At 44.4% G+C, this 25,173-nt stretch overlaps 1 protein-coding gene across 1 annotated transcript in view; it reads left to right on the top strand.

The window, feature by feature from the left end:
• The first annotated feature begins 2,677 nt into the window (after positions 1-2,677).
• Positions 2,678-25,173, top strand: part of LOC106580848 (sodium/calcium exchanger 2) — a 96,373-nt gene continuing 73,877 nt past the window's right edge. The window contains 1 exon segment of the mRNA XM_082966537.1: positions 2,678-2,882. The gene's annotated coding sequence lies outside the window, so the exon portion shown is untranslated.

The raw sequence follows: 25,173 nt of genomic DNA, 5'->3' as shown, positions 1-25,173 counted from the left end.
GGTCTAATAATCCGACAATCAGTCTAATAATCTAACAATCAGTCTAATAATCTGACAATCAGTCTAATAATCTGTGTCTACTGCTCAGAGAGAGGAAATGACAAGTTTGTAGCTTCCTATTTGTTCGTCTGTCACTCTCTCTCACACCCCCTCCATCTGGGGTGATTGAGAGATAGCAGAAAAAAGGAAGAGATGAGGCTTTGTATTGTCATGATGTTTGACTGGAATTAAATGTCACTCATGGTCTTCCCGGTCTGTCTCAAACCATGCAAATCGTTACTGTAGCAATTGCTCAGTGAGTGAAAGACCAGGAAGTGGTCAGTGGTGTAAAGTACCTAAGTAAAAAAACAAAAAAACAATACTACTTAAGTCGTTTTCTTGGGTATCTGTACTTTAATCTGCTATTTATATTTTAGAAAACTTTTACTTCACCATTTTCCTAAAGCAAATAATATACTTTTTACTCCATACATTTTCCCTGTCACCCAAAAGTACTTGTTACATTTTGAATGCTTAGCAGGACAGGAAAATGGTCCAATTCACGCACTTATCAAGAGAACATCCTTGGTCATCCCTACTGCATCAGATCTGGCTGAGTCACTGAGTTGTGCAATCTGGTTTGCATAATATATGGAATTTTAAATTAATTATACTTTTACTTTTTATACTTAAGTATATTTTATCAATTACATTTACTTTGGTACTTCAGTATATTTAAAACCAATTACTTTTAGACTTTTACTTAAGTAGTATTTTACTGCATGACTTTCACTTTTACTTGAGTAATTTTCTAATAAGGTATCTTTACCTTTACTCAAGTATGACAATGTGGTACTTTTTCCACCACTGCAAGTGGTGACAGTGCACAAGGACTCTTTTGGGACAGGACGGAATCCTGGACAGGGCACGAATCATGTGTCACTTACTATTTGGGTGCCCTGGTCAAAAGTAGCCTTGGTCAAAAGTAGTACACTATCTACAAAATAGGGCGCCATTTGGCAACCACCCAATTTTAATGCATGTTTCATCTACCCTTTTGTGAACATGTTGTAGCAATCCTTGCTGTTTGAGTCACATCATAATTCTCACCAAGTGGGTTAATCTTACTGGTGTGATGAGTAGGGTGTTTGCCTTTACACCAGCAACCCCGGTTCACTTCCCTGCTCCGCAGTTCTCTACAATATCAATATTTGATTATTGCTTATGCACAGTGCAAGGTCCTGTATGGCATCCATCAAATTCACATTCATAAATAGCCTATAACCAAAACACAGTACAAATAGAATAATATAAATATATGATCAGCAAGGAGGATTACAGACAATAACACATTAAAGTAACATCAAAGGCTCCTGCACACTGTATTTTATTGCCAAATTTGCATTGTTGATACACGCAAGATTCTCTCCACAGTGTAGATCATTTCATGATTAGCATGGGTTATTTATAGATCATTTCATGATTAGCATGGGTTATTTATAGATCATTTCATGATTAGCATGGGTTATTTATAGATCATTTCATGATTAGCATGGGTTATTTATAGATCATTTCATGATTAGCATGGGTTATTTATAGATCATTTCATGATTAGCATGGGTTATTTATAGATCATTTCTCATCTCGGCATGATCCTACAGAATCATCGACATGCTTGAAGGTACTAACGTCATGCCCGTAGGAGAAATACACAGCTCTGTCGTCACAACTCACTGGTACATACATGTATAGCAGTAATAGCCGGTGGAAATATGTCTTGTTGTTGATTATATATTACAAAATACCTCCAATACGCCTCACACCGGGATGATACAGCTAAAGGTAGGGGTGTGCATGGTGCAGAAGATGAGTGACATCCTATCTGGAGATCAGACATATGACCAGCGGTTACTGTCCTGTGTTGCCAGCTTCTGTCCTGGCCTATTGGTGTGCCACTAAGAAAGAATGGGGGAGGATGCCACTGTGTCCTAGTTGAGGTGAGCTAAAACCAAACACTTGAGAAGCTGCAGAGGCACTCTTTCTCTCTCTCCTTCTTCCTACTTGCACATCCCTGTTTGTCTTTCTGTTTCTCTCTCTTTTTCTCTGGTCTCGCCACCACTCTCTTCACTCTGTCATTCTTACGTCTTTATATTCATTTTTTATTGTTCCTGAAAGTGTCCTCTCTCAAAGACCCGAGTGAAGAGGCACTAGTCTACCGTCTCATTCAGTTGTTTCTGATTCTCTCAACGTTACCTATTTGAAGTGGAGTAGAATTCCACAAATATCATGGGGAACCAAACCCCGCTGGGAAGCCTATTATTGAGTACCATCCACTGAAAATGTGCTTCTTCTACAAACATCAGCAGGAACAAGGGAGTTAGTGAACAGTAAAAAAAGTAAAGGACCCTGTTTAAGACTTTGAAATACATATTTCCTTTTTGAGGCGATCACAGACACTGACATGGTTCCATCAATAGGATGGTAACCTTAGCTTTCCTCCCATCAAATAATGTCAGCTCAGGAACGGGTACATATTATAGACAACATGAAACACTACTGTTATTTACAAAGAAAGTAGGTTAGCTTATAAATCATTTCTCGAGTGTATGACACATGGTCGTAACCCTGTGCCATGCGCGCTCCTGAACGTAACTCCCCCCCTTCCCTGAACGCGCACTTCCAATGTGATTGTGAGAGAGACTGACTGAGCGTGTGTAGCCTACTGTTTGTGAGAGAGACTGACTGAGCGTGTGTAGCCTACTGTTTGTGAGTGTGTGTCAGAGTGCGAATCGATCCGCGGCTACAACAGCAAAATTAACGGGAGCAGTTTTTCATGTTAACAGCAGCAATATTTGCATTACGACCACACCTGTATTGAGCGACGCTAAAAACTTGGATATAAGGTAAGAATGTGTTTAGAAAAGTGATCGGTTTTGAATGTTGAGGACATGCCAGATGTGTTTAAATATTGACTAATTCATATCTTTTTACACTTTAACAATCTTCTATCTGCTCTGCACTGACTTACTCGATGTTTGTTTGGGTTATGGGTAGGCTATTCCCAATGGATAAATATGTTACAACAATGTACCATGTGGTAATCTAATATTCGCATTTGATCCACTGATTTAATAATAATTGAACATGCTAAGTAGTAATCAGAAGTATGATGTACAATCAAGCAAATTATATTGATTTCCAGATTTTGAGCATAACCGATATTTAAGCTTGCCGCTCCATTTTCGTTTATTGTAAAAGGCGGTGTTGATAAAATGCACGCTCACATATATTATCAATAGAAGTTACCATGTTGCATAATTTCCCTGAAGTGTTCTACTGCGTGATTGAAATACAAAAGATGTTGCAGACATGGAAGCGTGCTTCAGGCTACTCAACACTGTGTGCACAGTGTGTAGAACCAATACCTTTATTTGTCCTCAGATAAAAGCTCCATTCAATTCCTTTTAAGGCAAATGTCCTTTGTCAATTGCATAGGCCTACTCAACAGTGCCCGAATAGCTTATTAGTTGACATAAAGGGTTTCTTTATGATATAGCAAAAAGCTCAACATATAGCCTAGACCAGGGGTGGGAAATTCCAGTCCTCTGGGGCCTGATTAGTGTCACAGTTTTGCCCCAGCTAACACACCTGACTCCAATAATCACCTAATTATGATCGTCAGTTTAGAATGACATTTGATTAATCAGCTGTGTTTGCTAGGGATGGAGAAAAAGAGTGACACCAATCAGGCCCCGAGGACTGGAGCTGCCCACCCCTGGCCTAGCCTGTCAATTGGAAATCCTAGAGACCTTTACAGTAGTTCACCTGTGAGTTCACCTTGATCCATAACCGTGGGAAATAGGGTGCTGAAGGTGCTGCAGCACCTGATAAATCGAAATTAATAATTTAAAATGAATAAAATGACTGAACTAGGCCTTTATTACTCCTGTATAAGTGGAGAAAAAAATACTTGTCAACCCCCCACCCCCATTGAAAGCTCCCCAACCCCAAAACATCATCCTGCAGCCAATCCATCATCTATAGCCTAAAATAAAGAGACATTGCATAACGGGCTTTTCTAATAATAAACATATACCGTTATACTCGTATGCGGAATCAACAGCATCATCATTAAGCAAGTGCAAGTCAAGGCTCAATTGGCCCCCCTTTAAAATTGATCATCTATTCATTGTGCTTGCATCATAGAGATGGGAAGTGGGGATTCACCCAGCTGGCGTGGGGTAGGCTGGCGTGGGGCAGGCTGTAGGGGGGCAGGCTGTAGTGGGGCAGGCTGGCGTGGGGCAGGCTGTAGTGGGGCAGGCTGGCGTGGGGCAGGCTGACGTGGGGCAGGCTGTATTGGGGCAGGCTGGCGTGGGGCAGGCTGGCGTGGGGCAGGCTGGCGAGGGGCAGGCTGTAGTGGGGCAGGCTGTAGTGGGGCAGGCTGTAGTGGGGCAGGCTGTAGTGGGGCAGGCTGTAGTGGGGCAGGCTGACGTGGGGCAGGCTGGTGTGGGGCAGGCTGGCGTGGGGCAGGCTGGCGTGGGGCAGGATGACGTGGGGCAGGCTGACGTGGGGCAGGCTGACGTGGGGCAGGCTGTAGTGGGGCAGGCTGGCGTGGGGCAGGCTGGCGAGGGGCAGGCTGTAGTGGGGCAGGCTGTAGTGGGGCAGGCTGGCGTGGGGCAGGCTGGCGAGGGGCAGGCTGTAGTGGGGCAGGCTGGCGTGGGGCAGGTTGGCGTGGGGCAGGCTGTAGTGGGGCAGGCTGGCGTGGGGCAGGCTGGCGAGGGGCAGGCTGGCGAGGGGCAGGCTGTAGTGGGGCAGGCTGGCGTGGGGCAGGCTGGCGTGGGGCAGGCTGGCGTGGGGCTTTCCTTGGTGTGGCATTTTTCTGCAGTTTGGATTTTATCCCTCCACTCCCCAACCCCGAAACGAATGGAGGAGAACCAGTATTTATTGCTCCTTGGATGGCAGTTTGTGCACGTTGACTACATGTAGGCTATATGTTTCATTCCTCCTTTATTCATTACAGTTCGGTATCCCAAAACAGATCATTTTCTCTTCAGTGTATCCAAGTGCTCATCTCACAGTTGGTCTATTGTGGGCTATTTTCATACGGGGATAGGCTATTGTTTGCACATTTGTACAGACTGCAGACTAGACTGTTGTTAGAGGAAACACAATTGAAATCTGTCTCTATCTCAGAGGTTATGCTGTTTCAGTCTGCATATCCACCTCTCTCTTCTGTTGGAGATTCTAATTCCCCAGAAAACATCTCATTCAGTTAGGAAATACAGTCCTGATTGCTCCCTGAGGGGGGAACAGGCTGTTCAATCTGTCTAATGCCACCCAAAGAGCAATTGTCACCGTTTGTTAATTACAGAAATTAGGTCCTTGATTGTTTTGAAGCTAAATTTGCGCTTGGTCTTTGGAGTTGTGGAGTCGAGAGTTTTAGTGCGAGGGTGGAGGCTAACATGGTGTTGATGCAGACCCCTGCAGGATAGGGTGTGGGTGGGGGGAGACAGGACACAATGTGTAGTGTGCAGTGCGTCCGTGCAGTGCGAGGCTGAGCAGTGAGACGTGAGCGGGGTGTTCTAGAAAAGAGGGAGAGCGGGAGCTGCTGCAGTGCTTGGACAATGGGGGGGGCGGTCTGAGGGTGAATGAGGGAGCTCCCTTCTCCAACACTATCACTCCCACGCTGCAGTTTGGGTGGGGGTGTATGTGTGCATGTCCTGTATGTGCTCCTATGCTGTGTGTGTTGGCCTTACTGTACATAGTACAGTCTATGAATGCACAGTGTGTGTGTCTGTCCAGTGTACTGCACGTCTCTGCTGTTCCTCATGCCCAGCTGGGGTGCTGAGGAGCGTGTCGTCTGGTCCGTCTGTTGGGTGGGTCTCAGTGTGTATGTGGTGTGGCTCCCCTCATCATGGAACTTCAATCAAATAATGAATCATCTGCCGTAAAAGCAAACAGAAACAAGCTTTCCCATTGTGAGCAGAAACCTCGCCCGCTCACCATTTCATTGTCACTTTTTCTACCCCGCTCCCTCGATCAGGCTGGGGATTTACACAGTAACCTTATCCTTCCTCTCTGACATGGCTTCCATTAATATTTATGAGGATTATAATGTGAAATGTGTGTTTCTTCAGGGTTGAGGGCATTTGCCCTGCTCTCCTGTGCGTCCCAAATGGTGCCCTGTTTCCTGTATAGTGCACTACTTTTGACCAGGACCTACATAAAGGGAATAGGGTGCCATCTGGAAGGTAGCCTCTCTTGTTCTGCCCTGGTTGCCGAGTTACTGGGCTGATCTTCTCATTGGACCCCTTGGAATGACTCTGGGGTGTTACTGTACAGATCCAGAATCAGGGATTCCCTCTCTGGGTAGGGTATGTTGCCTTGTACACTTTCGTTTTGACCCTCTCTTTCAGTGGATGTGATGGACAGGGTCATGTTCTTTCCGGTTGTCCTTTTGGGTTTTGTGTGCCAGGTGGTTCTGACCCATCTCTTGGTGACAGGTGTTTATCATAGTCTTTATGTCCACTGTATCAATGCTGTACCTATGGGATTGGAGGAACTTGGTATTGGAGGGATCCATGGTCCTGGTTTTGACACCATCGTGACCCTAACATCCTTCCTCCTAACAGATACATGTAGAATATCTCACATGGGAAACACAAGTCCCGCTGCGATGGCTCGTCACACACATGGGAAAACAGTGGCCAAGGAGTCGGGACACACGTCAAGTTCCCAACTGCTCTCGCCCACACACTCCCAATGGCTGATATCCAGGCGCTGTGGTACCAGCTGTCCCGCTATTGGTCGGGTTCTGCTGTCATCGAGGCAGGGTCTCCGGTCTCTGCTGTGCGTATCGCACACCCTCCACAGTCACGTCTCTGTCTGTCTGTCTGTCTGTCTGTCTGTCTGTCTGTCTGTCTGTCTGTCTGTCTGTCTGTCTGTCTGTCTGTCTGTCTGTCTGTCTGTCTGTCTGTCTGTCTGTCTGTCTGTCTGTCTGTCTGTCTGTCTGTCTGTCTGTCTGTCTGTCTGTCTGTCTGTCAAGATTTAGGGCTGCTGAAGCACCAACATACTCCGTTCCAATCCACACAATGACCCTTGAACTGGCAGAGGCAAAACACAAACAGGCTGCTGTGTGTTGGGCGCTAAAGAACACAGCTTAGTGTTCTAGATGCAGCTGAATTTACTCTCCCATCATCCGCTGAGAGATTTTCTGCATGTGGCTTTTTGACTCTCTCTCAACTTATCTTTTCCGGATATAAGAAGCTGATCTCATGCGTTGAGATTTCACGTTGCGTGTCTCTTTAACTCTTAACTCTCTTGTGTGAAGTCCCGGTCTAATTCGAAGAGTTGTTACGTAACATGTTGATTTACATCTAACCAGCTTTCATGTGCATTCGTGCAAATTGCGTTTGCATATGTCAGAGCTGTGTGCTTATCCGTCAGCCTGCAGCCAGCCCTCGGGATCCCTTCTGTGTGGATGATAGAGAATGAATCCCCTGCCTGCGTGCGTTGGCTGTGTTAGCGAGGTTTGTTTTTGAGAGCAAAGGGCCGTCGGTGGACAATTGGTGAGCCCAGGGCTAGGCAGGGTGGTGCAGCTCTCACCGTTACTGTTGGTCAGCCCAGGGCTAGGCAGGGTGGTGCAGCTCTCACCGTTACTGTTGGTCAGCCCAGGGCTAGGCAGGGTGGTGCAGCTCTCACCGTTACTGTTGGTCAGCCCAGGGCTAGGCAGGGTGGTGCAGCTCTCACCGTTACTGTTGGTCAGCCCAGGGCTAGGCAGGGTGGTGCAGCTCTCACCGTTACTGTTGGTCAGTTGGCACAAATTCACAGGGACTATTATTCAGCATTTCGGCCGATATACCTTTTTCTAAACGTGAGCGAGTGTTTTGTTTTCTCTCACCACGTAGCCTGTAGCTTTGTGTCGGTCTAGGCTGTTATCGCTCTGCCAGGGTGGTTTTCCTGTTTAACAGTTTGTTGCTCTGGCTGCCTCAGTCAGTTAGCATGGCAGTTAGCATGGCAGTTAGCTCTGTCATCCAGTTAGCTACCTAGTGAGAACCTACTCAGTGATGGAGAAAGGACGAATGAGTGCAGAGTTAGCTGAGGGAAAGGGAGATGGGGAGAAGTGGATGGGGAACGAGGGAAGAGGTGAGGGAGGAGAGGAGAACAGGAGTGGCCTTCACTCCAGCCATATTTCAGCTCTATTAGAGGAACAGGCTTGGTCAGTGGTCACCACATAACACCAGACACCTCCGCCCCCACTCTCACTGCTCCTGACATTATAGGTGGTGAGGATGTTCTGGGGTGACAGTCACTACTGTTTCCTCCTCCTCACATGCTCTATGGTCAGTGTGTTATCCAATGTGTTACCCCTTAGCCAATGTGTTACCCCTTAGCCAATGTGTTACCCCTTATCCAATGTGTTACCCCTTATCCAATGTGTTACCCCTTATCCAATGTGTTACCCCTTATCCAATGTGTTACCCCTTATCCAATGTGTTACCCCTTAGCCAATGTGTTACCCCTTAGCCAATGTGTTACCCCTTAGCCAATGTGTTACCCCTTAGCCAATGTGTTACCCCTTAGCCAATGTGTTACCCCTTATCCAATGTGTTACCCCTTAGCCAATGTGTTACCCCTTATCCAATGTGTTACCCCTTATCCAATGTGTTACCCCTTATCCAATGTGTTACCCCTTAGCCAATGTGTTACCCCTTATCCAATGTGTTACCCCTTAGCCAATGTGTTACCCCTTAACCAATGTGTTACCCCTTAACCAATGTGTTACCCCTTATCCAATGTGTTACCCCTTAGCCAATGTGTTACCCCTTAGCCAATGTGTTACCCCTTTTCCAATGTGTTACCCCTTATCCAATGTGTTACCCCTTAGCCAATGTGTTACCCCTTAGCCAATGTGTTACCCCTTAGCCAATGTGTTACCCCTTAGCCAATGTGTTACCCCTTATCCAATGTGTTACCCCTTAGCCAATGTGTTACCCCTTAGTCAATGTGTTACCCCTTAGTCAATGTGTTACCCCTTATCCAATGTGTTACCCCTTAGCCAATGTGTTACCCCTTAGCCAATGTGTTACCCCTTAGCCAATGTGTTACCCCTTAGCCAATGTGTTACCCCTTATCCAATGTGTTACCCCTTAGCCAATGTGTTACCCCTTAGCCAATGTGTTACCCCTTAGCCAATGTGTTACCCCTTAGCCAATGTGTTACCCCTTAGCCAATGTGTTACCACTTATCCAATGTGTTACCCCTTATCCAATGTGTTACCCCTTAGCCAATGTGTTACCCCTTATCCAATGTGTTACCCCTTATCCAATGTGTTACCCCTTAGCCAATGTGTTACCCCTTATCCAATGTGTTACCCCTTAGCCAATGTGTTACCCCTAACGCTAAGTTAGATCAAAACCAATGCCCCCTTCAGTACAGCTACAGTACCTATTCAGTACAGCTACAGTACCTATTCAGTACAGCTACAGTACCTATTCAGTACAGCTACAGTACCTATTCAGTACAGCTACAGTACCTATTCAGTACAGCTACAGTACCTATTCAGTACAGCTACAGTACCTGGCTAAGCTGTGTGTCTGTCAGCTCAGTAGAGTTCCATCACAGTGAGTGTCATGAAACATAGAGGTTAGACCCCTCTGGCAGGATGAGTCCTGACAACCATGGTTCTCACTGAGGCATACTGTCTGCTGCGGGAGAGACGGAGAGAGTGAAGGAGAGAGGGAGAGGAAAGAAAGAGAGAGAGAAAGACAGAGAGCATGTCCTGTCAGCCTGTCTTCCTGAAAATTCATTTTCTCTGAGAGGTAACAGGAGTGTAGGCACATAGGTGGAGGCGGTCGTGACTCACCAGGGGCAGGGATCAGCAGCACTGTTTCTCTGTTGTTTTCACTTTGTCTGTTGCTCGAGCACAGCTCTCACCCTCCAGGTATATCGTATGAATGGTCATTAGGAACAACAAGGGAAGAGAACAGTGTGTGTGTGCGTGGATGTGTGTGTGTGCGCGTGTGTGTGTGTGTGTGTGTGTGTGTGTGTGTGTGTGTGAGATAATGAAAACGGCACGTGCTGTTGTCTGTATCAGTGTGCTTGTGCAATCTCTCAGACCCAGTCTTTTCCCGATTTTCTCATTCTCTCTTTCTCACTTGTTCATCCAATCCTCCCTTGCTGTCACGCTGAGGTCTCTGGGATTAGTGTGGGAGTGGTGCAGCCGGACACGGAGTGACACACACACTCAAACTCTCCCAGTCACACACACACAGGGTGGGTTCGGCAGCTGAGTGCCTCGGAGCAGTAGAACAAGAGGCCGTGGTGACAGGAGGAGAGCCGGGCTGTGCCGGGCCACAGCAAAGGCATCAAATACAGAGGAACGCAGGAGGGGACATTATAATGGTATAACTAAGAGGTCATTTTCTACTTGGTTAGCTAGACTGTATTTGTATAAATGTAGGGTTTCCATGTTAAGTGCTGAGCTGTGAAAAAGTACAGTAGCCCGCGGCCGTGATCATTAATATTAACAATGAGTCCCCATTTAGACCTTACAAATAACCTCCAATAAGTGCAATTGCATGTTTGAATGATTCTGATAATGATGATAGTGCTTTGAATAACACGCATGCGTGCTGACTAAAGAACCGTGTTGGAACTATAAGCCGCTGTGTGTTGGTTGAGCTGCTTATCTTGTGCGTCTTATGATGCACTCTTAATTGTCTCCCAGGGACAGTAAAGAGTTACTGAACTGAACTTGGGAGAACCAAAGAGCTTTATGTACTGGCCTTAGCTGAAGTAATGCTCACTGTCTGGACCTCAATGAACCTATTCACCTCTCACTCCAGGTGCTACAGAGTCAGGTTGACTCCCAAATGGTACCAAGGCGCTCCGGTCAACAGTAGTGCACTATATATGGAATATGGTGCCATTTGCTTAGTATGTTATACTGCTATACTCTTCTACAGCTGACTGATTCTTCTTCATTGTTGTTGCCTTTCTGTTTGTGTGGCTATAGCAGAATGAGGAGATTTGGTGAAGTGTTACAAATCAAGTCCCCATGAGATGTCTTCCTCCTCAGGTCTTGCTGGTAATTGGGTCGTTTTACTCCAGGCTTTATGATTAGTCATGTCGTTAGTCTCATGCCCTGGAGACTTGTACCGTATGGACTTTGTCAGGCATGTGAGCCACATTGCAGAATTCATGATAAATGAATGAATACATAAATAAATGACTGAGTGAGTGAATGAATTATCGATTTTTTTCATTCATCTGCCGATAAATTGATATATTTGATTTCTATTTAAATTCCTTTATTTGTATGTGCAGTTGAATATACAGTGTGCTGAGTGTACAGTGTATTCCTGCTGAATATGAAGGGTCAACCCTTTTTACTGCTACTGCAGTGGGATTTATTGCTCTATTTCGGCCCCGCCAGATGATTTCAGACAGTAGTAGGTTTTATTACACCGAACAAACGAAAGGAGACTGAAATCAATTAAATGGAAAGATTTAATTAACCTCTCTTTGTGCGGGGTCAGCATGAGATTGGGAAAAAAGAGAGCGAGAGAAAGAGGGTGTGTGTGTGAATGCGTGTGTGTAGTACTCTGAGCGCTGGATTGTTATGCCACTTCTCCACTACCAGTAGTGGTATGTGGGTAAAATCACTGGGGAAGCCAATCCAGAAAAAAGCCATATTACAACCTATATGTTGTGATAATTGTGTTGTTTGCTCTATAACCTGTTAGTTCATATGCCTTGACACTGTGAGATATAGGCCGAAGGCTGAGACAATAAGAAGACGCAGTTGCAGAATAAATTCAACAACACATTTGTTCGATTACAAAACCGGAGAGCAACATCTCTCCGGTGAAGTCCACAAAATACATTGCATGTAATAAACAGTTACATGACCTACAGCACGGTCAAGCAAGGTAATGTTTCTGACCTCTTCGGACTATTAAAACAGGAGTTGCCTTCACTATTCCAGCACCATTTCAACTTCAACATTTCAACATCATGACAATTACTTTTTGTCTTTTACCCCCTTTTTCTCCCCAATTTTGATCTTGTCTCATCGCTGCAACTGCCCAACAGGCACAGTAGGCGAAGGTTGAGTCATGTGTCCTCCGAAACTTGACCAGCCAAACTACGCTTCTTAACACCCGCCTGCTTAACCTGGAAGCCAGCCGCACCAATGTATCGGTGGAAACACCGTTCACCTGACAACCGAGGTCAGCCTGCAGGCACCCGGCCGGCCACAAGGAGTCGCTAGAGCACGATGAGCCAAGTAAAGCCCCCCTGGCCAAACCCGAACGACGCTGGGGCAATTGTGTGCCGCCCTATGGGACTCCATGTCACAGAACATCATGACAATTCCGATACCTTTTGGAATCAAAACACGTTTTTAGAAGGAGTATGGGATCCACCTGAATAATTTGGGTTCTGGATCCTTTCACAGCATTATAAGGTTGCGTTGAGACAATAACTTGACCCATCAATGACCCAAGCCCAGCTCAGTTAATCCCTACTATTGTGTCGTTGAGCTCTCATAATGATTCAGCAAATGTACATTATCCCAGGGATGTTGGTAGACACAATGTAAGTAACCTAATTTATGTCCTTCTAACTACCTTAAATGCCTCTGCTGATCCTACAGCTATTGTATACTGTAATCATGTCCCTATGAACCAGAGTTATACTGTTAGCACTGAGGCGGAGTGCCCTAGTAGGATGTCTGCTGTGTACAGCTCACCCTGCACTAACATAAATAACATGAGCATGTCTACTTCTGCTAATCTTCCCAGTAAAGCAATGAAAACAATCAAGCATCCCAGAAAAGTTCGTAAAATAGCCTATGTTAACATCTGTAGCTTAAGAAACAAGGTTCATGAAATCAATAACTTGCTAGCAACAGATGACATTTATATTCTGACTATCTCTGAAACGCACTTAGATAATACCTTTGATGATACAGTGGTAGCCATACAGGGTTATAACATCTACAGAAAATACAGAAATGCCAAATGGTGGTGTTTTGCAGTTTAAATTCAGCACCACATTCCTGTAAAGCTTAGAGAGGATCTCATGTTATATACCGTTGAAGTAATATGGCTACAGGTTCCTCTGTCGCATCTAAAGCCCATTCTTGTGGGAAGCTGCTATAGACCACCAACTGCTAACAGTCAGTATCGGGAAAACATGTGTGAAATGCTTGATAATGTATGTTATATCAACAGAGGTGTATTGTCTGGGTGTTTTAAATATTTACTGGCTTTCATCGAGCTGCCCAATCAAGAAAAAGCTTCAAACTGTAACCAATGCCTGCAAACTGGTTCAGGTTATCCGTCAACCTACCAGGGTAGTTACAATCAGCACAGGAATGAAATCATCAACATGTATTGATCACGTCATTATTATTGCTGCAGAAATTTGCCAAATCCATCAGATGTAGTTATCACAATATAAACTCATGAAAAAAAAGAAACGTCCTCTCACTGTCAACTGCATTTATTTTCAGCAAACTTAACGTGTAAATATTTGTATGAACATAACAAGATTCAACAACTGAGACATAAACTCAGTTCCACAGACTAACAGAAATTGAATAATGTGTCCCTGAACAAAGGTGGGGTCAAAATCAAAAGTAACAGTCAGTATCTGGTGTGGCACTGCATCTCCTCCTCATGGACTGCACCAGTATTGCCAGTTCTTGCTGTGAGATGTTCCCCCACTCTTCCACCAAGGCACGTGCAAGTTCCCAGATATTTCTGGAAGGAATGCACGCACAGAATGAGCAGTATGGCTGGTGGCATTGTCACACTGGAGGGTCATGTCAGGATGAGCCTGCAGGAAGGGTACCACATGAGGGAGGAGGATGTATTCCCTGTAACGCACAGCGTTGAGATTGCCTGCAATGACAACAAGTTCAGTCCGATGATGCTGTGACACACTGCCCCAGACCATGACTCCACCTCCAAATCGATCCCGCTCCAAAGTACAGGCCTTAGTGTAACACTCATTCCTTCGACGACAAGCGCGAATCCGACCATCACCCCTGGTGAGACAAAACTGCGACTTGTCAGTGAACTGCACTTTCTGCCCTACAAGCCCTCAGTTCAGCCTCCCTCAGCCCATTGCGGACAGTCTGAGCACTGATGGAGGGATTGTGCGTTCCTGGTGTAACTCGGGCAGGTGTTGTTGCCATCCTGTACCTGTCCCGCAGGTGTGATGTTCGGATGTACCGATCCTGTGCAGATGTTGTTACACGTGGTCTGCCACTGCGAGGACGATCACCTGTCCGTCCTGTCTCCCTGTAGCGCTATCTTAGGCGCCTCACAGTACGGACATTGCAATTTATTGCCCTGGCCACATCTGCAGTCCTCATGCTTCCTTGCAGCATGCCTAAGGCACATTCACGCAGATGAGCAGGGACCCTGGGCATCTTTCTTTTGGTGTTTGTCAGGCCTCTTTAGGCCTCTTTAGTGTCCTAAGTTTTCATAACTGTGACGTTAATTACCTACCGTCTGTAAGCAGTTAGTGTCATAACGACCGTTCCACAGGTGCATGTTCATTAATTGTTTATGATTTGTTGCACAAGCATGGGAAACAGTGTTTAAACCCTTTACAATGAAGATCTGTGAAGTTTGGATTTGGATTTTTAAGAATTATCTTTGAAAGACAGGGTCTTGAAAAAGGGACGTTTCTTTTTTTGCTGAGTTTAGTAGCCATATCTAAGAAAACCAAAGTTCCAAAGGCTGCGCCTAATACAGTCTACAAGAGGTCACACGTGAAGTTTTGTAGTGATTGTTATGTTGTTGATGTAAAGAATATTTGTTGGTCTGTGATGTGTAATGAGGAGCAACCAGACACTGCATTTGACACATTTATGAAATTGCTTATTTCAGTTACTAATAAGCATGCACCCATTAAGGAAATGACTGTAAAACTGTTAAATCCTTTTGGTTTGATGAGGAATAGAAAAATTGTGGGGTTGAGGCAAAAGGAATGGCAAATAAGTCTGGCTGTACAATCGATTGGCAAACTTACTGCGAATTGAGAAATGTATAACTAAACTAAATAAAAATAAGAAACTATACTATGCACAAAGATGATAAATGATATGAAGAATGATAGTAAAAAGCTTTGGAGCACCTTAAATGAAATGTTGGGTAAAAAGGCAAACTCAGCTCCATCATTCATTGAATTGGATGGCTCATTCATCACAACACCCACTGATATTGCCAATTGTTTTAGTGATTTTTTTCACTGGCAAGATTAGCAAATTTAGGCATGACATTCCAGCAACAAACACTGACACTTCACATCCAAGTATAACTGTTCAAATTATGAAAGACAAGCACTGTAATTTTTTATTCCATAAAATGAGTGTGGAAGAGGTAAAAAGATTGTTGCCTATCAACGATGACAAGCTACCGGGGTCTGACAACTTGGATGGAAAATTACTGAGGATAATAGCGGGACAAATCATTCACTAAACCCTAAACCTCAACTAAATAATGTGGAAATTGAGCAAGTTGAGGTGACTAAACTGTTTGGCTTAACCCTGGATTGTAAACTGTCATTGTCAAAACATATTGATACAAGTGGCTAAGATGAAGAGAAGTCTGTCCATAATAAAGCGCTGCTCTATCAACAAGGCAGGTCCTACAGGTCCTAGTTTCTACCTTCTTAACAGCACTATTAACAAGGCAGGTCCTACAGGTCCTAGTTTCTACCTTCTTAACAGCACTATCAACAAGGCAGGTCCTACAGGTCCTAGTTTCTACCTTCTTAACAGCACTATTAACAAGGCAGGTCCTACAGGTCCTAGTTTCTACCTTCTTAACAACACTATCAACAAGGCAGGTCCTACAGGTCCTAGTTTCTACCTTCTTAACAGCACTATTAACAAGGCAGGTCCTACAGGTCCTAGTTTCTACCTTCTTAACAGCACTATTAACAAGGCAGGTCCTACAGGTCCTAGTTTCTACCTTCTTAACAACACTATCAACAAGGCAGGTCCTACAGGTCCTAGTTTCTACCTTCTTAACAACACTATCAACAAGGCAGGTCCTACAGGTCCTAGTTTCTACCTTCTTAACAGCACTATTAACAAGGCAGGTCCTACAGGTCCTAGTTTCTACCTTCTTAACAGCACTATCAACAAGGCAGGTCCTACAGGTCCTAGTTCTGTCACACCTGGCATCTGTTCAGTCGTGTGGTCAGGTGCCACAAAGAGGGATCTCGGAAAATTACAATTGGCTCAGAACAGAGAAGCACGGCTGGCCCTTAAATGTACAAGGAGAGCTAACATTGATAATATGCATGTCAATCTCTCATGGATCAAAGTGGAGGAGAGACTGACTCCATCACTACTTGTTTTGTAAGTATTGACATGCTGAATGCACCAAGGTGTCTGTTTATACTACTAGCACACAACTCGAACACCCATGCATACCCCACAAGACATGCCACCAAAGGTCTCTTCACAATCCCCAAGTGCAGAACAGATTATGGGAGGCGCACAGTACTACGTAGAGCCATGACTACATGGAACTCTATTCCACATCAGGTAACTGATGCAAGCAGTAGGATCAGATTTAATACACCTTATGGAACAGCGGGGACTGTGAAGAGACGCAGAGACACATGCTTACACATACACATAATAAGACACGCAGTCTACACACACATACACACGGATTTTGTATTGTAGATATGTGATAGTAGAGTAGTGGCCTGAGGGAACACACTTAATGCATTGTGAAAAGTGTTATGAAATTTAACATCATGTAATATTTTAAATTATATAACTGCCTTAATGTTGCTGGACTCCAGGAAGAGTAGCTGCTGCCTTGGCAGGAACTAATGGAGGTCCATAATAAATACAAATAATCTCACTTCTGCTTTGTCTAATACAGACACAACTAAAAGATACCAAAAACTATTTAGTCCAATCAAAGTAAACTAAATATAATGTGGCTGTCCATGAGACTGATTTCTCTGTCTGTCTGTCTGTCTGTCTGTCTGTCTGTCTGTCTGTCTGTCTGTCTGTCTGTCTGTCTGTCTGTCTGTCTGTCTGTCTGTCTGTCTGTCTGTCTGTCTGTCTGTCTGTCTGTCTGTCTGTCTGTCTGTCTGTCTGTCTGTCTGTCTGTCTGTCTGTCTGTCTGTCTGTCTGTCTGTCTGTCTGTCTGTCTGTCTGTCTGTCTGTCTGTCTGTCTGTCTGTCTGCGTAATTAGAAAAACATGGCTATCCTCCTGTCTTTGATATTGCCTAAAATGTCATACAGTATACACTTTTAGTTTTTGTTGTCCTAAGCTACTTGGCTAAAATACTTGCTGCTAGCCTGACTTCCATTCATGGGCAACAATACACCAGGCCAGCTAGTTAACATTAGCATACTACATCTAGCTACATGTTGAACTTCCATCCTATAAGGCCAGAGGGGCACAATGTATGAATTTATGGTAGGATCAGATTCGCCATTATAATCATTGACAAGTACAGGAATTTGTGGTTGTACTTAATTCTCTATCTCCATCGATGGATAATTTAGGTTTTAATTAGCTAGCAAGTTAGCTAGCAAATCCAAACTGGCTTCCCTTGACATTTTTTTTGGTGCGCCAGGACCATTTACATATGAGCGCACTCAGCACTGATTGGCTATTATTTTATAAAACAAATTTAGCAAGGGAGGCCAAATGCTCGTTGTCTTCCCTTACATTCAATGCTACGGGCGGCAACAATGTCATACTCATTCTGACCAGACAGCATCAGATAGATACGCTACACATACTGAGACAGAGGGACGTTCACGCGGATGCTTTGTCCGGTGAGATACGTTCACACCCTATTGTGAATTTAAGGAAAGGTATGAAACACAGAGACGAAAGATACATTATTGTATATTTGGGGGGAAGCCTGGCTTCGTTAGGCATCCATGAATACACGCCACTATCCAGTACCCCTTGCTAGCAGCACCAGGAGGAGATCATTGCTCCTTCTCCATCCTCTATTTTTCCTTGATTCAACCTAAGTACACTAAAACTGTCGTAGATAACCTGGAATGGGGTGCCCACTCACCCATTCATTCTGTCCTTCTGTTTTTGTGCTGACTATGGCTAAGGCTGCTGCCTAGCTAGGCTAATCCCTGAATTATCTATACTGAACCATCTGCAGGACCGGACCCCTCACTGCTCGGCCATGCAACACACTGCAGGCTGTGGCCCTGTGAATGACGCCTCCAGCTGACATAATGAATATGGGTAATTGGTCAAAATCAGGATTATTTTATAGAAGGACCTGTACGCGCAGCGGTAAACGGCGGTAATCTCAACCGCCCAGAGAGGCTATTGCCTTTCACTGGATGGGCTGCCTCTCAGTGAAAGAGCCGTGCTCAGCTCAGCTTACAGAAATCAGATACTGCAGGTTTCAAAATGTAATAAATTACCCACTTAATTAGCCTGTTACTCGTTATTGAGCTGCTGCAGAGCAGGCATGCTATTCCTGTCATTAGGAAGTTAAACAGAACAGAATAAGAGAGAACATCTGTTTGTTCCGATATAGGTTGAAGATAAGATACTGTTCATATTGCATCATCTTACTGTAGTCCATATCCTTCCTCACTCCATTTCTAGCCGATATGCGAAAGGTGGGTCTTGCATCGGTGTGTTCACGTGGGGCTGTTCTTCACTCTTCTATAATGAAAATGCACACACACAATCTTCCTCCCTTTAGTTCCCCCCTCTGATGCTCTTTCTCTCCTTCTCCCTCTCCCTCCCCCTCTCCCCCGGGTCTATTAAATGCAAGACTTACGCGTCCAACCTATTACCGCTCTCTGACAAGTCTTTCATTTTAGGGCTTTCATCTTAGGCCTGTACTGTCAGATCTTGCCTCCAAAATAGTAACGGTGCCAGGAAGGGATAAAGAACCTCCCAACCCACGCTATGAAATGTTGTTAAGCAAACAGCAGGCTAAACTGGCGCTGTAATGTGTGAATTAGGAAGGACTGCCTGTGCAGTCTAACGATCATTTAATTATTGATCATGTAGAGAGATGGCCTGTTCCAATTGGCACCCTATTCCCTATATAGTACACTACTTTTGATCAGAGCCCTATGGACCTTAATCAAAAGAAGTGAACTATTATAGATAATAGGGTGCCATTTGGGATGCTTCCAGGGTCTTCCAGCAGGATGCCAGCTAGCTAGTCTTCAACCCGTCCTGCTCCCCTCAGCACTGGGGACGCCTGATCCAATCTGTCACTTAATTGGTTGTTAATACCAACATGTGTTCCTATATTCCAATCATGGCCTAATACAGTCCACATTGTTCTGTCACACTGGTTCAGGGTATGAACCTCATCTTCATTCAGATCATCATCTTCAACTCTCATAGCCTCACAATGACAGGTGCTGTATAGAATCACATTAAAGCTTTGTTAGTGAGACACATTACTGATTGCATCATGGACTGACATTAAATAATGCAGTGTAGAAATGATGAAGGGCCGATAACAGGGTAATTAATTAAGAGCATTGGCTATGAATCTCTTCCACACGCAAACACCACACACACACCACACACAACACTCCACACACCACACCACATACACACCACACACACACCACTCTTGTGTTTGGAATCCAAACATCATAGAAAGCATGGAGTGTCACCAGAGCCGTTCTCTCTCTCTGACTGAAATAACTAGCAGAAATAAACGTGGTGGATCTCTACTTCAGTTAGGTTGTCAATGAGTGTTATTTTTTTCCCCAACTTTCACTCTGGATTCTCGGTTTCACCACTAATGTAAACGCTACGTTGCCACTGAAAATGTACCGCAGCAATCATTTCTCCTAGCGTTGTTCTTTTCACAGAGTTGGACACATTCTCTCTCACATTATTCAAAGTCCTCTTGTATGTCACTGGGATGGCAGGGATGGATGATTATAGCTCATGACAGTCAAGCATCGAGGACAAACTGGCAGGAGGAATCATCCTAAACTAACTGCCATTCTGCATGCAGAGAAATAAATGATGCACTGTTAATTGCAGCAATTTGCATTGTGTGCCAGCCTACGTCTGAACCAATTAAACCCTAAACGACCCCCTATGCAACCAACCAACTACCCCCTATGCAACCAACCAACTACCCCCTATGCAACCAACCAACTACCCCCTATGCAACCAACCAACTACCCCCTATGCAACCAACCAACGACCCCCTATGCAACCAACCAACTACCCCCTATGCAACCAACCAACTACCCCCTATGCAACCAACCAACTACCCCCTATGCAACCAACCAACTACCCCCTATGCAACCAACCAACTACCCCCTATGCAACCAACCAACTACCCCCTATGCAACCAACCAACTACCCCCTATGCAACCAACCAACTACCCCCTATGCAACCAACCAACTACCCCCTATGCAACCAACCAACTACCCCCTATGCAACCAACCAACTACCCCCTATGCAACCAACCAACTACCCCCTATGCAACCAACCAACTACCCCCTATGCAACCAACCAACTACCCCTTATGCAACCAACCAACTACCCCCTATGCAACCAACCAACTACCCCCTATGCAACCAACCAACTACCCCTTATGCAACCAACCAACTACCCCCTATGCAACCAACCTCAAAGGACTGTACTCGCCACCTCCATGATCATAGAGACTGATAGAGACTGACAGGTAATATTTCCATGATGCCCCCCCCCCCCCCGGATTCAATGGACCTGATAAGTCCCAGTGTGACATGAACAATGGCTGGTAGAGTCATAACAATCAGTGTTCACTACAGAGTGTCTCGATACGTCTTTAATTGTCAGTCTGTTGAGTCAACTGGGAGTGAATGGGAGTGGGCCAGTCAACCATTCACACAGCTAATTTCTATTTAAATGCACTTAGTTGCCAGGCGAACATGGCTGTACCTGGGGAATAGGCAAGAGAGAGAAAAGCGGAGAAATCAATAAAAGTGGAGCACAGAGAAGAGGTGGATGAAGGCTGGCTTTATCGCTCACATTGGTGTTCTGTGAGTGTCACTTTGTTTGATGGTATTGTGCTCTTTTAGCGTTATTCCATTGGCACGGGTCTATTGTCCGCTGGCTGCGGCCTGATCAGATTTGTCTTGCCTCCTGTGTAGCGACGTCCCCAACGGCATAACAACAAGCTTTGGAGAAGAGGAGAGGAGCTGTAAACAAAGATGGCAGAGGGATGGGACTTCCATACCAAAACACACACACACACAAACCAGCACAGATACACAGACTTTCGAACACACACAAACCATCTCTCTCGCATAGACTTCTGTGGTGACTTCTAAACATTCAGTAGTGGCAAAACAAAAGCCATATGCACACACACACACACACACACATCTCCTGACTCAGTCAGATGTTCTTTCTGTGCTGTTGGAATATAGACACTCAACAGGGCAAGCTGAGGTCCCATAATTCACTATTGTGCCAGGGATGTGTTAACAGCCGTAACGGACAGAGCGCTCCTGGCTCTAATTTCACACATGCACACACTATAGAGACATGCACTATAGAGACATGCACTATAGAGACATGCACTATAGAGACATGCACTATAGAGACATGCACTATAGAGATATGCACTATAGAGATATGCACTATAGAGACACGCACTATAGAGATATGCACTATAGAGACATGCACTATAGAGATATGCACTATAGAGACATTGTCCCCGTGTGGCTCAGTTGGTAGGGCATGGTGTTTGCAACGCCAGGGTTGTGGGTTCGATTCCCAAGGGGGACCAGTACGGAGAAAAATACAAAAATAATGTATGAAATGTATGCATTCACTACTGTAAGTCGCTCTGGTTAAGAGCGTCTGCTAAATGACTAAACTGTAAATGTAAACATGCACTATAGAGATATGCACTATAGAGACATGCACTATAGAGACACACACTATAGAGATATGCACTATAGAGACATGCACTATAGAGACATGCACTATAGAGACACCCACTATAGAGATACGCACTATAGAGATATGCACTATAGAGATACGCACTATAGAGACATGCACTATAGAGATATGCACTATAGAGACGCAGTACTGAGAGAATTCATTTGTGTGTCAGTCGTCCCCCTCTCTCTGAGATCACTGTACTCCTTTCTCTTTCTCCCTCTCCTCTCTCTCAGAAGAGTGTGAGAGTTGGCCGGGATGTCTTGTTGTGGACCCGGTACTTGCATACTGACTTCGGTTGTCAGCTGTACTGTGTTTCCTCCGACACATTGGTGCAGCTGGCTTCCGGTTTAAGAGAACAGTGTGACAAGTAGCAGTGCAGCTTGGCAGGGTCGTGTTTCGGAGGACGCATGGCTCTCAACATTTGCCTCTCCCGAGTCCATACGGGAGTTGCAGCGATGCGACATGACTATCTACCAATTGGATACCACGAAATTGGGGAGAAAAAGTGGTAAAAAAGTACAAAAAAGAGACAGTGTGAGAGCTGCAACCTTCTGCTAATGGATTATCTTCCAAGGCATTTAGAGCTGTCTTTCTCTCTCTTTGTTTCTTTATTAATAAAATGTAGCACGAGAAAGAGATGGAGAGAAGTAGAATAGAAGAGCGGGATTTAAAAACAAAAGGGACTGATGAGGGAAGCATGGAGATTCCATTACAAAACCTCCTCCACTCCTTCTCTCACCTCCATCTTCCTCTGTCGACCACAGCTCAATAATCAATAGAAGCACGCTCTTTGAAGGGAATGAAACCATTCCCATCAGAGTGTATTTTTAACCAGATTGCCACAGGCATAGCTGCAGGAAGTAGGGGTGCCTTTCATTACTCCTGTTTGAGAGGACAAAAATACTCATTAGCGGAGTATCCCCCACCCCAAAACATCTTCCCGCGGCCGTGGAAACAAGAAGCTGTGCTACTCGTTCAACCGTTATTTGCTCTACGTTGTGGCCTTTAGAGGTGGTGGTGACTGGTGCAGGTTGAGTGGGTGTTGTAAGCAGAGAGAGGGGAGATACAACAAGGGGAGAGTCAACAACAGACTCAATGCTGCTGTTCTATTATATACTATTTATATACTGTTGCACGTCCAGGACACTATCCACTTTAAGTATAGTAAATACAGTCATACTTGACATGGCACATTCAAATCCATTCTGTAATAGTTCTATCTTATTGTGTACATATCAGTTGATTACTTTATTTATTAGTCCTTTGCGGTTCAGTTGCTAGAGCACGGCACTGTCAGGGTTGTGGGTTCGATTCCTGCTGTGGCGGAAATGTATGCAAGTCCGTTTGGATAGAAGCCCTGCTTAATGGCATTACAGTGCCTTCAGACTGAAAGGTGTATTCATCTCCCACTGTCTGGGGGAAAGAATACTGAACTAGGTTTTCCTCTAAGATTTTGCCTGTGCTTAACTGCATTATATATTTTTTTCATCTTGAAAAACTCCCCAGTCCTTAACGGTTACAAGCATACCCATAACATGATGCAGCCACCACTATGCTGGAAAATATGGAGACTGGTACTCAGTAATGTATTGGATTGGATTTTACCCAAACATAATGTGTTGTGCTCAGTAGCTTTGTCACATTTTTTGCAGTAATACTTTTTAGTGCAAACAGGATCCATGTTTTGGAATATTTTGTACAGGCTTCCTTATTTTCACACTGTCAATTAGGTTAGTATAGTGGAGTAACTACAATGTTATTGATCCATCCTCAGTTTTCTCGCATCACAGCCATTAAACAAATTCTAACTGTTTTAAAATCACCATTGGCCTCATGGTGAAATCCCTAAGCGGTTTCCTCTCCTTTGTAGTGACAGAGTGTGTTGATACTGTCACGGCTGTCTGAAGGATCGGACCAAAATGCAGCGTGTTCGTAGTTCCACTGTCACGTCCTGACCAGTAAAAGGGGTTATTTGTTATTGTAGTTTGGTCAGGGCGTGGCAGGGGGTGTTTGTTTAGTGTGTTTCGGGGTTTATGTTCTATGTTTTCTATTTCTATGTGGTTTTTCTTGGTTTCTATTTCATGTTGTGTTTTTTCAATGACCTCCAATTAGAGGTCGTTGTCTCTAATTGGAGGCCATATTTAAGTGTGTTTGTTTTCACTTGTGTTTGTGGGTGGTTGTTTCCTGTTTAGTCTGAGCACCTTATGGGACTGTTATCGTCGTTATTTTGTTTAAGTGTGTTACCTTCAATAAAATCGAAGATGAGCAATATACCCGCTGCATATTGGTCCGATGATTTCTCCTCTTCAGACGACGAAGATTATGACATCCACATGTTTCTTTATTCCGTGAAACTAAATGCAATACACTCAATACTTGAAACACAAAAAACAACAAACCGTGACGCAGCGAGGAAAACACACTACTCAAAAGATAATCACCCACAAAAACAGGTGGGACAAACATCAACTTAAATATGACCTCCAATTAGAGGTAACGAGGATCAGCTGCCTCCAATTGGAGATCAACCCAAACAACACCAACATAGAAATACAAAACTAGAAACTGAACATAGAAATACAAAAACAGACAAACACCCCCTGTCACGCCCTGACCTACTCTACCATAGAAAATAACAACTTACTATGGTCAGGACGTGACAGATACACCATCCAAAGTGTAATTAATAAATTCACCATGCTCAATGGGGTATTCAACATCTACCTGTTTTTGTATTTTTACCCATCTACCAATAGGCACCCTTTGCCAGACCTTGACAAACCTCCCTGGTCTTTGTGGTTGAATCTGTGTTTGAAATTCGTTGCTAGACTGAGGGATTTGAATTGTAATGTGAGGGGTACAGAGAAGAGGTAGTCATTCAAAATTATGTTAAACACTATTATTGCACACAGAGTGAGTCCATGCAACTTATTTGACTTGTTAAGCACATTTTTACTCCTGAACATATTTAGGCTTGCCATAACAAAGGTATCGAATACCTATGGACTCAAGATTTTTCAGCTTTTCATTTGTAATTAATTTGTAAAAATGTCTGAACATCCTTCCACTTTGATATTATGGGGTATTATGTGTAGGTCAGTGACCAAAACCTCTAAATTTAAAACATTTGACATTTCGGCTGTAACACAACAAAATGTTGAAAAAGTCAAGGGGTGTGAATACTTTCTGAAGGCTCTGTGTGTCCTTGAGACTCAGTGAGAGCCTGACAGGGATAAA

The sequence above is a fragment of the Salmo salar genome, chromosome 20 (assembly GCF_965601325.2).
Source record: "Salmo salar chromosome 20, fSalSal1, whole genome shotgun sequence".
NCBI classification, from domain to species: domain Eukaryota; kingdom Metazoa; phylum Chordata; class Actinopteri; order Salmoniformes; family Salmonidae; genus Salmo; species Salmo salar.
Note: the sequence above shows the minus strand (reverse complement) of the source record. Positions and strands in the feature narration are given on the sequence as shown.